Genomic DNA, 15361 nt, shown 5'->3' with positions numbered 1-15361 from the left:
TTCTGTAAATTTGAGGGCAGTCTAGACTCTAGTAAATTGTAGGCCAGTTTGGGCTACACAGTGAGACCCTGTCTCAATGGAAAGAGAATTGGAGTTCATCCAGCTGTTTAGAATTCAAACTGAAGACTGCAGTTTTTACTTGGGAGGCTACAATTATATCTTAAAACATTCTTTACATTTATTTATTTTGTGTATATGTATGTGTGTGAGTGTGTGCATGTGCCAGTGTGTATGTGGAGGTCAGAGAACACCTTTAGGAGTTGAGTTTTTCCTTCCACCATGAGGGTTCCTGGGATGAATTTAGGTTGTCAGGCTTGGCTGCAAGTGCCTTTACCCACTGAGCCGCCTTGCCTGTCCTAAACATGTATCTTTGGTTTATACTGGCAGTCTTATTTCCTAGAAAGATTAACAAAATGACTAATTTGGTCTATCCTGTTGTTTAGAGGTAACCAAGACCATCTTAGGTTCAGTGATTAACTAGGAGGCCTCACAGCTGTGGCTGCCACAGTGAAGGCTATAGAAAAGGCATGGGCTAAACTTGGAGGGAAACTGACCCAAGTCCAAAAATGCCCGCGCTGGAGCCACACAGGTGTGTCCAACTCCAATCGCAAGGAGTGGATAGGTCATGAAGCATTGTTCAGCCAGGAACTCTGTACAGTGTGCACGTGTGTTTGGGTTGTTTTTGTTCGAGACAGTCTCACATAGCTGAGGTTGGCCTTACATTGCTGATCTTTCTGCCTCTGTATCCCTAATAATGGGGATTTCAGATATGCACTGCCACACCTGGTTTATGGGGTATTTGAGACTAAACTCAGGGCCTCGTGCCTGCTAGGCAAGGATTCTACCAAGTGAGCAGCATCCCCAGTCTATAAACACAGCCGTAAACTAACTGTTTTATTTTCTGTGACAGTAATGGGCCTTGAATCTAGGGTATCATGTACTGAGAAGCAAGCATTCTACCCATGAGCTATATAGCTCTAGCCCACAGGCTTCTTATTGGGGTACCATAACTGGTCGCATAAGCACTGGTTACCTACTGTATACCTAAATTCTAGACTTCCAGGAAAGCAGGTATCCAACAGAAGCAGAATCCTTGGTGGGTTAGGCACAGTGCATTCTTACAAGCTGTGGGAGCGAGGGGAGCTGTTAGAGGTCCCAGTGCCCAGTGCCAGCAGTGACCAGCACTTAGAAGTCCCACTGCCAGCAGGACCAGCGCTTAGAGGTCCCAGTGCCCAGTGCCAGCAGGGACCAGCACTTAGAGGTCCCAGTGCCCAGTGCCAGCAGGGACCAGCGCTTAGAGGTCCCAGTGCCCAGTGCCAGCAGGGACCAGCGCTTAGAGGTCCCAGTGCCCAGTGCCAGTAAGGACCAGTGCTTAGAGGTCCCAGTGCCCAGTGCCAGTAGGGACCAGCACTTAGAGGTCCCAGTGCCCAGTGCCAGCAGGGACCAGCACTTAGAGGTCCCAGTGCCCAGTGCCAGCAGGGACCAGCACTTAGAGGTCCCAGTGCCCAGTGCCAGTAAGGACCAGCAGTGCCAGCAGCTTCTGAAAGACGGCCATTGTGTTTTACGTTACTTTATTCTACACACTTACAGTGTCTGATTCTCACTACTAACCTGGGACTCAGGTGGAAATGTGAGAGTTTGTTTCAGCCTCAGGCTGTGTTCCTGCAGCGCAGCACTGTACCCAGCCTGCTCTCTGTGTCTCCAGTCTGGAAGCCATTACGTATATTCGCTACAACTTGTTTTTAATTTCTAGGAATTTTTTCTTATTAGTTTAATTTGTTTTTGAAATCATATGAAACATTTTATGTAACATATATACTATTTCCAAACTGTATAATAAGGTACATTCATAGAAGTTTCCTTTAATCTCATTATGCCCCTACCAGTCCCCTCTTCTTCCTCCCATAGAAAGCGATTTTTATTACTATGATTTGTTTGTTTGTTTGTTTCATTTTGGATTGGTTTTGTTTGGGTTCTCTGTGTAATAGTCCTAGCTGTCCTGGAACTAGCTCTTGTAGACCAGGCTGTCCTCGAACTCACAGAGATCCGCCTGCCTCTGCCTCCTGAGTGCTGAAATTAAAGGTGTGCACCACCACCACCCAGCTCGTTGTTGTTTTTTAAAACCAAATAACTGCTTGTGTGTGGGGTGCGGTGTGTGGGGTGTGGTGTGTGTGATATATCTATATGTGTGCAGTGTGTGTGATATATCTATATGTGTGCGGTGTGTGAGATATATCCATGTGTGTATTTTCAGTCCTTCCTCTGAGGTACTGAGCTGGCACATAGTCATAAACATAGTTTTGTTCCTTCTTTTTATTTTTCTTTCTGGATGCTCCCCCTCCAAAGATGAGACTGTGCAGCCCTGACTGGAGGGAACTCACTGTGTATGTAGACCAGGCTGCCCTCACACTCACAAAGACCCACCTGTGTGTTTCCTAAGTGCTGGGATTAAAGGTGTGTTTTTCACAATGCACAGCACGTCCTGGAGACTACATCTTGGGGCTTGCTGTGTTCTGAAGCTCCTGCTGATGTAGTGGAGAGGGCGAGGGGAGCTGGTGCAATGGGATAGGTGTGACATGGGTTCAGGGAAAGAGCATGCCAATTTTTAAGTTTTAAAAAAGTGCCTTTAGGGGCTAGAGGGATGGCTCAGTGGTTAGAGCACTGACTGTTCTTCCAGAGGACGGGGTTCAATTGTCAGCACTCACACGGCAGCTCACAACTGTCTGTAACTCTAGTTCCAGGTCTTCTGACACCTCACATAGACATACATGCAGACAAAACACTAATGCACATAAAATAAAATAAATTACGTGTATGTATATATGTGTGTGTATATATATTTGTATATATACATACATATATTTTTAAACGTGCCTTTAAGGCATGTGGGTGGTCTGTCTGTCCCAAGTCAGCAGGTGGGTTTGTATACCTGCAGGAGGAGGCCGTAGGCAAATAGTTGATTGATGTTAGGGCGTGTGTAAGATGGCATTGAAGCACGTGAGAGGCTGATGTCTCCCAGGATACACTGAAGTGAGATGAGAAGGGAGCTAAGGTGGAACACACCTGTAGTCCAGCACTTGTGAGTTTGGGGCTAGCTTAGCTACTGTGGTGGTGGTAGTTGGAATGTAATTGCCCCATAATCTCAGGGAGTGGCACTATTAGGAGGTGTGACTTTGTTGGAGTGGGTATGACCTTGTTGGAGGAAGTGTGTCACTGTGGGGGTGGGCATTGAGGTTTCCTATGCTCAGGATACTGCCCAGTGTCTCAGTTAACTTCCTGTTGCTTGCAAGATGTAGAACTCTCAGCTCCAGCACCACATCTGCCCACATGCTGCCATGCTCCCTGTCATGATCATAGTGGACTGAACTTCTGAAACTAAGTGAGCTCCCCTAATTAAATGTTTCTCTTAGAACTATTGCCATGGTTATAGTGTCTCTTCCCAGCAGCAGAAACCCTAACTAAAGTAGCCACATAGTACCTGCAGGACCAGTCTGGGCTGCATAGACACTGGAGCTGGGGGATAGGAAATGGCTCAGCGAATAAAGGACCTGAGTGTGGGTCCTCAGTACTCACCTGGCTAAGTGCACCTGGCTGCAGCACTGGGATGGATGGGGCAGGCAGAGTACTGTGGCTTGTTGGCCACCAACCTAGCTGAAGAATGGCAAGCCTTAGGTTTGGTGTCTTCCTCTAGTCTCTGTACAAGCTCATGGATGCATGCACCACACGCAACACGGGCACATACTCAGGCACACATACATCAACAAGACAAGGACAGAGCGTTGAGAGGCTCCAGCATGGATGGGTTCGTGGCTTCTGGGGGTTGTGTCTGTCGTGTACTCTGGTATTTTGTGGATGTCACCACTGGACTTTCTACCCTTTAACAACAACCCTGACCCTAGTCCTCAGACAAGGCATGCTGTTGGGGATGATAGTGACACACTTTGTCTCTAGAGCTGCTGCTGAGGCCGCTGAGTCTCCAGAGGTGGGAAGAGATGCTGGGTGTTGTGTTTGGAGAGATACAAGGGGAAGCCATGTTCCGCTCATTGTTCTTAACCCTTTGAAGTGAGCCTCAGTCAGCCACAAGGCTTGCAGGGAAGAGCCACAGCAGGTTAAGGTCCTTTGAGGCAAGGAGTTGATAAAGGGCTCAGAAATAAGTCTCCCCCAAATCAGCTGAAAGTTGCTGTCTGACCTCTGCATATGTTCACTGTGGCACACCCCCATAGTAAATCAGTAGATGAAACTTTAGAAATTCAAGTGCCTGCCTCCTAACTCCCCCAACAAGCAGGAAGACTTAATTTACCTCATCTTTTAAAATGTTGATACCTTGTAGCAAATCTTTGTTTGTTTTGTTTTGTTTGTTTGTTTGTTTGTTGTTCAGAGGGTTGGGAACACAGGGGAGATACCTTCCTAACTGAAGTTTACTGTATTAGCTTTGTTTCACTGAAACAAGATTTCACACTGTTGCCCAGGCTAGCCCAAAACTAAGAGTAGTAGCCTTTCTGCCTCAGTTTCCCAAGTGCTGCCATGCAGGGCTGTTTTAGCAGTCTTTGTGAATGCATGTGTATATGTGTGGAGGTCAGAGAATAACTTGCAGGGGTCTGTTCTCTCTACCCTGTGGACTCGGGGGATCACACTCAAGTCAGCAGGCTTGGTGGCAAATCCTTTTACCTGCTGAGCCATCTCCCTGGCCCTAGTTTTAGCTGGCCTGGAACTCACTGTGTAGACCAGAGATCTGTTCATCTCTGTCTCCCAAGTGCTGGGATTGAAAGGGTGTACCACTATATTTGAATTTGCCCCTTTTTACCTTAAAAAAAAAAAAAGCAGCTTGCTAGAGGACTGGAGAGATGGCTCAGTCAAGAGTACTTACTACTCCGTAGAGCACCTAAGCTTGGTTCCCAGCACCCATATCGGGCAGCTCATAATACTTATAACTCCGGCTCCACAGGGTTCAACGCCCTCTTCTGGCCTTTGCAGGCATCCACATAAACACATATATACAAAAATACAAAAAATAAATCTTAAACAACAACAAAACACTGGAGCTGGAGAGATGGCTTAGCTATTAAAAGTGTCTGTTGCTCTTACAGAGGACCTGGGTTTAGTTTTCAGTACTAATGTGGGTTAACAATCATCTATAACTCCAGTTCCAGGGGATTCAAAAACCTTTTCTGGCCTAACCTCCCACCTCTGTAGGTACCAGACACACCATGGTATATATACAGACATGGAGACAAATCATTCATACATATAAAATAAAATAAAATCATCTTTAAGCCGGGTGTTGGTGCACAGCTTAAATCCCAGAATTTAGAAGGCAGCGACAGGCGATCTCTTTGAGTTCGAGGCCAGTTTACAAAGCTAGTTCCAGAACAACCAAAGTTACACAAGAAACCCTGCCTTGAAAAAACAAAAATCAGTAAATAAATCGATGTACCCGAAAGCCTGTGACAGTCAGTATAGGCTGGCCTGACCAGTTCTGTAGCCACCCAGGCTCAGATCAATGCTTCAAGTCAGTCAACCCCAATACCTACTCCCATCTACAAGCTGCTGGACCTTGAAGAGGAGCTGGTCCTGCAGAACCAGATCTGGGAGCACGTCATTGCCACCAAAGACGAAAACCTGAAACATAGCTGTAATCGAAGAAATCTTGATAATGGTCCAGCTTTTTGGTGCTTAAGAGACCAGAGGCCTTGAGCCAGACCAATGACTCATGGCAGTATTTACATGTAGAACTGTATGGGCAAATACATACACACACACACACACACACACACCCATATATACATACATACATACATATACATACATACATACACAGAACGATGTACTGTAGTTTCCAATGCCATAGCAACAGATGGATTTTGGATGGAGGAGTAGGAAGGATGGAGAAGTGCGTGCTCGGCAGAGAGAGGCCGAACAACGTTGATGTCTAGGCCTCTGAGCCTGTAGGCTATGTTGATGACTGTGGTCCGTGCTACTGCCAGGGGCCATGTCTGAGTCTGTGGTCCTATTGTGTCCATGGCCAGTATTAACAGTGAAGGTCATGTAGATGTCTGTGGTCAGTGCTGCCAACAGGGGACATGTATGATTCATGGTCCTGCTGCAGCTGTTGGTCCTGCAGGCATTGTTGATGTCTGGGGCCTGTGGCCTGTGCTGCCACATTAAGCCGTGTTAATGTCTGTGGCCCACAGCTGCTGGAGGATGTGTTGATGTCCATGGCCAATGTTACCAGCAAAGGCCATGCAGATGTTCATGGTCTGGACTGTGTCAGGGACCAGCCTTGACAAAAATACCCCTCGCCAGTGTAGGGGCGTTGGGATTTAGAAATGTTAGTAAAGAATACAAAGATAATAAGACAGAAAAACATGGAATAGTACCGGGAGGGAATTCCAGTGAATACTGAAATCGGCCCATGTTTAATTTCCAATTGCTTAAAATACCTCTGACCCCAAAATATAGGAGTAAGACAAAAAAAACTGCATTAACATGGTACAAGGAGACAAACAGACCAGATGAAGGTCACGGGCTACATCCATAGTTAAGCATTCTGTTTCTAGAACAAAACAAGTCATGCTCACATTCTAGATCAAAACATTCTGTAGACAATCCAATGGGTGGAAGTGGAATCCAATGTTATCTCCTTAAGGGACCTGGAACCTTGGTTGGATCCTTAGACTTTTGTTTGAGGTAGAAACAGATCTACTTCTCTATTCCTGGAGCACAGGGTCTGGCTATTGGCCACACCTGTTGACAGTGACCTTGAGAGAGCAGAACTCAGAGCTGAAACTAGGTGGGACCATTGTTTGAGGTAGAAACACAGTAACCTAGAAGGAAATAGAGGTAAGTTCCAACTCTCTGACCTTTGGTCAGTGTGGAAATAGGCTTACATTTTTGGGCCTCCACAGACTGCTGTCCTGAAGTCATGTTGATGTCTGTGGCTGGGCTGCCAATGGGAACTGTGTTGGTGTCCATGGCCTGTATTGGAGACCATGCTGAGGTAGGTCCATGGTACCATGGTACATGCTGACACCAGATATCTGTGGGTCATGATCCATGCTCCTGCTGGCTACAAAGGACAAGAACGCTTCTGCAGTGGCATCAATGATTGCAGACTCACAGTTGAGAAAGAGAGACATGGAAGACGACTTCTGTGACAAACCCCATCCCCCGAAAATGTCACCGCCTAGACAGGAAGTCATTGAAGAGAACTCTTAGAAATTGTGATGGGGATGCTGAGGTGTAGCCTTCACAATAGATAGCTGCCGGTGGGGGAGGGGGTGGGCTGACCACCGGGAGTTTGACTCTGCACTGGACTTTTTTTTTTAATCTCTTTTTCTTGGGGGGGGGGGCATAAGGGTGAGGGGGCAGACCTGAGAGGACTGGGAAGTAAGAGTGATCTGGGTGCATTATGTGAAATTCCCAGTAATAACTGAAAATATTAAGAAAAAAGATACATCTGTTAAAAAATTAAAAAAGAACCAAAACCCTTTTCAGTGTTTTAGTAGCAATACGGTGATGATGATGAAGATGAAGTACTGTGACCCCACTTACTGCCTTGGCCAGCACATGCCTCTGGGATTAGGGATTCTGCTTCCGACTTCTTCCGTATGTTGCCATGAGACAGCCTCTTCTCGCTCACCAGCTCCTGGCTACACGCGAGGAAAGGAAATGAAGCTGTATGAGAACTAGACAGCAGAGCCAGTCATGCTGAGCGTCACTGCACTGCTGGTGTCTAACAGCAAGCTGGGAGGTGGGGGGGGAGCTTTAGCTGGGGCACAAAGGGGGTCCTAGGGAGGAAGGGAGCCTGGAAAGTAGGGGCAGCTTGGAGAGGCTCCTAGAGCTGGAGGGCACAGGGAAGTGCTTGGCAGCAGAGGTTGCAGCAGAGGTGGCAGGGGCAGAAGTGGGTAAAGAGGCCCAGAGAACAATGCCGCTCTTTGCTGTTTTGCTTAGGGCAGAACTGTCCTCTGTTGGCATCATATAGAAACAAGGTTTAGTAGTGTCTTTTTGGGTCAGAAGATAATATTTTTGGCTTCAGATGATGTTAAAGCCTTTGAAAAGCAAAAGAATGTCTTTCCTCTTGTTCCAGTAAGCTGATTGCTTGCAACTGGTGTATGACTCCAATGCTTCAATACTTAGCAGATTATTTGAAAGCTCTTTGGGGGCTAATCAGGGAAGAAGAAAAAAAAAGAACGCATATAAATGCTTCCCACCCCACCCCCTTCCTTTTCAGAGGAAAAACAAGGGCCTATTGGTCACATGAGCCAAGTCTCTAGAATTCTAAGCCAGATGGGAGCTTTTCTCATTGACACCTCATTAAGCTAAGACCTGAGAAAACATTTATTTGCTCCTGACTGAGGCCAAGGCCACACAACCCAAGTATTTTCTTGTAGGCTGGATTCTAAAATATGAGATAGCAGGTCCTTAGACTGCCTCTGTCCAGTCCAGACAACACAGCAAATACACTTCCTCTAAGCCAAGTTTGGTTATATGGAGGGGATGGTAAAAAGGCTGGGAACTGGTGACGTGGCCCCAAGCCTGACAACTTCTTCAGTTCCAGAACTTACATAGTGGCAGAAGAGAACCGACTCCACAAAGTTGTCCCTTGACCTCCACAAGGTGCCTACACATGCACACACCCATAATAAATAAAGTTAATAAGGTTTAGGCTGTCCATAGTAGCACACGCCTTTAGTCACGGCACTGGGGGGTGGGGGGGCTAGAGGCAGGTGATCTCGAGTTCAAGGCTAGCCTGGTCTACATCTGCTGGCTACAGGTTTGTGGTGAGATCCTGTCTCTAAAGGAAAATAAAATAAGGATCCTGAGCTTCTAGACTCTAGAAGAAAGAATTGACTGCTGATGCCTGCCCGTGAGCCAGGGACTGGGAGTGTCATTATCCTGTGGTTCTGTAGCTGGCTGGGTCATCGGGGGTTTTGTAGCCTGGACTGACTCATGGAGACGCTGTTGCTGTTCTTCAGTTCCCAAGTGATGCTAATGCATAGACAAATTTCAGGAGCACGGGTTAAGTTTGAAGTGACAGCTTGATGTGGCAAGCTGGGAAAGGAAGAGCCTGGAGAAAGAAAGCTAGACTAGAGGCCTCAGAGTCATCCGTCAACCTGCTGCTCTCACGCGTGAGTGTGTGTCTGTGTGTGTGTGTGTGTGTGTGTGGCGGTTTTAAAACTGGATCTACTACTGTAGCCCCAACTGGCCTTGAACTTGCTTCCACTTAACATGCTTAATTGAAACCTAAGGAGGAGTTGCTGGGCTCTGCAAAGGAAAATAAGATTTCAGAAAGGCCTGAACTCGACCCCCACCTACCTACCCTGCTTGAAGTTTCTATGTACTGTTAATTGCTGCTGGGGCTGGGAACCGGGGCTCCTAAGGTACCCTCTCCCCCCACCCCGCAGCTCTCACCAGGGTTTGCTTCCTCTGCTCCCTGACCCTGTAGTGTGATGACAGTTCTCAGGGTTTATCTCCTTCAGATGTAGCATCTCAAGAGTGCTGCCTTCCTGTTTGATCTAGTTCAAAGGCCTCTAGAAGGAACTGTATGGCTGGCCTGCTGTGGACAGCAGTAAGCAGTGGGTGGAAGCTACAGAGTGAGAAGAGGTGAGGTCTATTCCTATAAAAGCTGGAGTCCTGGGGAGCTTATGTAAAATGTACTACCTTAGAAACCAGAGGCAAGCAGACTCAGCTTGCCAGCTCTGCCAAGCCCGGGCAGCCCTCTTTAAAGGGGTTCCTACAGAGCTGACTGGGTGCATTTCTAGGGTGGTCGGTGTAGCTTTTTCTAGGTGAAAGGCAGCAATTTACAGGGTAGTAAGCCAGACATGCTTGTGCATGCTTTTAATCCCTGAACCCTCTTGGAAGGGGCAGGTGGGGACTATGAGTTCAAGGCAAGTCTGATCTACGTAGCAAGTTCCAGATCAGTCAAGGCTGCACAATAAGACCCTGTCTTAAAGAAAAGAAAGCTGGACATTGGTGGCACACACCTTTAATCCCAGCACTTGAAGGCAGAGGCAGGTGAATCTCTGTGAGTTTGAGGCCAGCCTGGTCTACAGAGTGAGTTCCAGGACAGCCAGGACTACTCAGAGAAACCCTGTCTCAAAAACCAAACAAACAAAAGAGGAAGGGAAGGGAGGGGAGGGGAGGGGAGGAAAGGAAGGAAGAAAGAAAGAAAGAAAAGAAAAGAAAAGAAAGCTGGGGGACTGGAGAGGTGGCTCAGCGGTGAAGAGCATTGCCTGCTCTTTCAAAGGTCCTGAGTTCAATTCCCGGCAACCACATGGTGGCTCATAACCATCTGTAATGAGGTCTGGTGCCCTCTTCTGGCCTGCAGGCATATATTGTATACATAATACATAAGTTACAACATTGTTACATTCTGTTTAAAAGAAAAAAAAGAAAAGAAAGCCAGGTGGTGGTGGTGCACACCTTTAATCCCAGCACTTGAGAGGCAGAGGCAGGTGGATCTCTGTGAGTTCAAAGCAGATCTCTGGTCTATAGAGCAAGCAGAGCAAATTCCAGGACATCAAGGGCTGTTACACAGAGAAACAACAAAAACAGAAAAAGAAAAGAAAAAAGAAAGAAGCAGCAGGGGAGGAAAGATGGAGTAATGAGGAAGTGTGGGTGGCTGCTCCCTCTGCCTCATCTGGTCTGAGCTTGCCTTCCAGGCCTCTTGAATCTGCTTCTGCACAGAAGATAGACCCAGTTGACCCTACATGAGTGGATATTTGCTTTGTTCAGTGGCTCACATAGAGGTAGTAAGAGTGCACCTGGTAACACCCCGGGAGTTCATAGTTTAGCTGTTGGCTGAACTGCCATCAGCAGCCAGCCAGCTACCAGCACCTAGAAGGTCGGCAGCTTTGCTTGCTCATGCCTCTGTCCAGGTCTGTTGTGTTAACGAAGACTCAGCACATAGCTGACATGGTAATCAAGGCACAGTGGACTTGGAAGCTTAGAGTCTTTGGAGCCGTCTGTCTCTCCAGCTCTTGCCTGTCCCAGGGAGTACTGACTTCCTTCTCAGGCCCCGTGGTGTGTAGGGAGGATGGTTGCTATCAGCATCCTGTCATCCAGGGATGACAAGTCTCATGGAGGCTCTACATGACCATGCACGCGCTCTTCTGGGCAGCTCACCAGAATAGATAGTGAGTGTGGGGGCACTTAATGTACTGCCCACAGAGATGGCACTTCCTTCCCTGAGCTCTGGGATAATGGCCTAGAGTGACAGCGCCCTGTGCAACGTTCTGTAGAGGAACTGAGTTTCCCTGCCCGTGAGGGTCACCATAACACACGCCCGGTCCTAGCATCCAGGGACTGGCTAACAGAGTCAGCTCTGGTTCTGCCATGTAGTTGCAGCTTGGGAGGCAGGTGTGCTTGACTTAATGACCTGTTCCTGAGAGCGCTATGTGGTGGGCAAGGTGAGGGCCTTGTCATGCTCCCACTAGCACCAGACTGCAAGTGTGTGCCGGCTCATGTGAGAGACGACTGGGCACACAGCAACCACAGGCCAACCAGTGGGAAGGACCTATAAAGTCCTGCCAAAGTATGTCTAGAATGAGCTTCTGGGACTGGGGTGTATGTGTGTGTGTGTGCGTGCGTGTGTGCGTGCGTGCGTGTGTGTACTCAAGCCCCAGACATCTTGTCTCTGCTTCCCTAATGCGGAGCTAACAGCTGTGTGCTGCCACACTCCACTTCTTACATGGGTACCAGGGATCTGAACTTGGGTCCTTCTGTTTCTGCAGCAAGTGCTTTACTCCGCGTGTCGTCCCCCCCCCCCCCCAACTGTTTTCTAATCGCAGTTCCACTTGCCAACCGAGCAGCTTGGATGCCGTGTATCTGTTTGCCAGAGTTGAGCCTTATGGACAGCCTCCCCCACTCCCTGTTTCAGCTGGTGTCTTGTCCTCCTCTCAAGGCCACTGCCTTGCTCCAGCTCCCCGCCTCAGGCCTCAGCGACACTGTGGGAAGGCTGACCTGCTGAGTTCTGTCCAACCTAAAAAGAGGAGAGAGCTCCTGGCAGGTCAGGCGAGACGGTTCCCAGGCGGAGCCTGGGCAGAGCTCAGGGTTTTTCTTTCTCTGGACTGTTTTCAAGGAAAGAATGACAGTGTTGAGTGACATTCTGTCCCGATTCGCAGGCGCACAGCCACACGGAGCCGCACGATGGAGAGAGCAAGCTTAGTGTTTCTCCCTTGACCCTGCACAGAGTCCATTACCTGGGCCTGGTGGATAGCGCAATTTTCTGTCCTGTTGAGCTGTTCTCTCAGCACCTCATAATTGATGCAGTTGTGTCCCCAAAAGATGCCTCCAAAGACACAAGAAATATCTGACAATGGAGGCTTCTTTTTCCCTCAGTCACTTCAGATGAGGTGCCATGTTTCCAGACTTAAAGGTGAGGCTGTCGGTAGTCTGCTCTTCCCTAGCCACGCACATCTGAAGAGAAATTAAATCACTCCCTTGTTCAGTCGTTCCTGTCAGCTCAGAGTGAAAACTACCCCTGTAGTGCTGGGAATCCAGATCACACTGAGACAGCCCTGTGCCTTGCCTACAAGTTCCCAGTGTCAGAGCCTTGGCATCCTTGCCAGTAAATGAGGCCCAGTGTCTGCCTCACCATCATAAGGCCCAGTGAGCAAGTGACTGGAGCATATTGACCCCTCCGCAGCACCCTGTGGTGAGCACCGGGCATCTTACAGTGGCCACACGTAAATAGACAGCACTAAGCACCTCTGCAACAAGCGGATGCCAAGAAGCAATGCCTGTGGCCCAGAGAGAGGGGCCTGTCTGAAGACAAGGCCAAGGCTAGTGTAGACTCTCTCAGAAGCCACACTGGGTTTTTTTAAAATTGGAAAACCAGCCCAATCGTGACTGTTTTCATTGCTTTAGAAAATGGACTAGAAGCAATGTGGAGGATGCGAGGGGAGGATGCAAAACCCGAAGTGGCCGAGACACCATGGGTCCGAATGGGCAGTGAGTTGTGTGTGTGGCTGGAATGAGCGAAACCCGCATCCTCTTGGAAAGTAGAATAAACAGGCCTTGGGGACAGATGGAGGTGGGGGCATCTCTATCAGAGGGATCAGTGAGAGCTCAGAAATGCCTGCGAGCTAGATGGGTAGCAGTGCCAAAAGCTGAGGTGGGGGTGGGCAGGGTGGAGGGGCGGCTGCTGATATGTTCAGCCGTGATGGCTGCAGAGCATACACACCCACAGAGGCCTGCGTCAGCCACACAAAGCAAACATCACTACACACTAACCCTCTCTCCTGGCTCCTCAAGGACTTCTGATCACAAGGAAGGGACAGGCAGACTCTAGAACAGAGCAGTCTCATCCTTCCAGAATGGGGCGCGAGGGGCTGCTAAATGTAGAAAATAGATTTCATGGTTACCACGGAAGCAGTAAGAGACACAGGCTGGCTCTGCAGCTCACCAGCCGAGAGCTCAGGCCAGCCCTGGTCCTTTCTGGGTATCGGTTCCTTTGTTTATAACCTGAGGTCCATCCTGGCATTTGTCTAAATGAGTGACACAGGGTGTCTTGCTAACTACCAGGCAGTATTGGGGCCGGCGTGGTGGTGCTGTGATTGGTGCCTACGCTCAGCTTCACTGAAAGTTGCATGTATTGGATTTTAAAATTGCCACTCCTCTGAGGTTTCATTTTGTTTGTTCTCTAACTGGTTAATTTTTTTTTGTTATTATTTCTTGGCCAGTTTACATAGATAATAGTGTAGGGAGAGACCTTGAACTCCATTCTGAGTTCTGGCCAGTGGAGACCCAGCAGCCAGTCCTGAGACTTGGTGGGGAGGCGCAGCCTTCACACCTGCTCTCTGGCTGAGAAGGGGGAGTTGGCCGGCTCTGGGCTAGGCCTCTGGTCCAGGATCCATCCCCTGAGCTGCAGTTCCTCTGCTTGCATGACGGAGGCTGGGCCCCTGGGGGCTGGAGTAATGCCGGAAAATAAAATAAGCTAGAACCTGGGTTCAGCGAGCTCCACACAGGGGTATCTGGTCCAAGAAATCCCTGAGAGACAGCCTTGGCAGTGTGGAATAACCCTTTCCCTTTTACCCATGGAGAAGTGGCTATATTGGTTTCTTTCCTGCACCCACCTCATTCAAGAGGAACCTCTTTGCCTTCCAGAGCAAGGATGAAGCCTTAGTCTGCTTTTTGATTTTTCTATTTTAACTTAAGATCAAAGGCTGGAAGATAACTTAGTAGTTAAGAGCTCTTGATTCTCTTGCAGAGGGTTCAGTTTTCAGCATTCACCTGGTGGCTCACAGCCATAGGTAGCTCAGTTCCAGGAGATCCAATGTAACACGAATTCTAGTTGGTCTTAATAATAAAAACCCAGAGTCAGATATAGAGGTTAATGCTGAAGATCAGAGAAACAGAGCAGCCAGCCACTAAAGATTCCTTTTATTTCTACCAATGCTCAGACCGAAGGGGCGATCCTGTCCTCTGACTGTCTCCTCAGACTTTGTCCCCTGACTGCAGGGCGAGCCTCAGACTGCAACTGTCTCCACCAAACCTCAGACTGTACTGAGTTCCCGTCTCCTTCTGCCTTACATTCTTCTCTCCACCCAGCCATATTACTCCTGTCTCCACTCCCTAGTGCTGGATTAAAGGCATAGGATCCCAGGTGCTGGAATCACTTTTGTGTGAGCTCTGTTTCCCTTTTAGACAGATTCAGTACTGTGTAGCCCAAGGTGGTCTTGAACTAACAGATATCCCTGTCTCCCCGAGTCCTGGGATTAAAGGTATGTGCCACCACTCCCTTGGCCTATAGTGGCTTAGCTCTGCACGCTGATCTTCAGGCATGCTTAATTTGTTAATGTATAAACAAAATATGCATTCCAACAACCTTTTCTGACCTCCATGGGCAATGAGCACACACCTGTACACAAACATACATACAAGCAAACTCAGATCATTGCTGCACTTCACCTGCTGAGCCACCATACCACACACCCCACCCCACCCCACCGCCACCCGGCATGGATGTTTAAGAATAAACACTGCTTACCAAGTAGAGCTTGCAGACAGACCCAGGCTGCGGCTGGCATTTCCTCGGCTAGCCTGCTTCTGGTGTCCTTTGGGCCATCAAACCCCTCATGTTATCGATACCAAAGAACACCAGATGGGAGCATTCCCGGTTCTTCTCTATACAAGTACAGTAGCCTGGGGCAGGCCTGTCCTTTCCTGGGGCTCACCTTCTTAACTGCACAGTGAGGGCCAGACCTAGATCTGTGACTTTGAACTCCTTTTTTTCTTTTCAGCAGCAAAACCTTTGTTTCAGCCCAGTCTTCCAAGGGATGCATCATAGGGTATGAAACAGACAGAATGGAGCTGCCCCAGTTGCTGAGAATCTGAGGTTCCGTCCTGAGGCTGCCTCTGC

General features: G+C 48.5%; 1 protein-coding gene across 3 annotated transcripts in view; it reads left to right on the top strand.

The window, feature by feature from the left end:
• Positions 1-15361, top strand: part of Manbal (mannosidase beta like) — a 32273-nt gene that overhangs the window by 15631 nt on the left and 1281 nt on the right. The window lies entirely within an intron of this gene.

Source organism: Myodes glareolus, chromosome 10 (assembly GCF_982192425.1).
Source record: "Myodes glareolus chromosome 10, mMyoGla1.1, whole genome shotgun sequence".
NCBI lineage: Eukaryota > Metazoa > Chordata > Mammalia > Rodentia > Cricetidae > Myodes > Myodes glareolus.
This window is presented reverse-complemented; position numbering and strand designations above follow the sequence as displayed.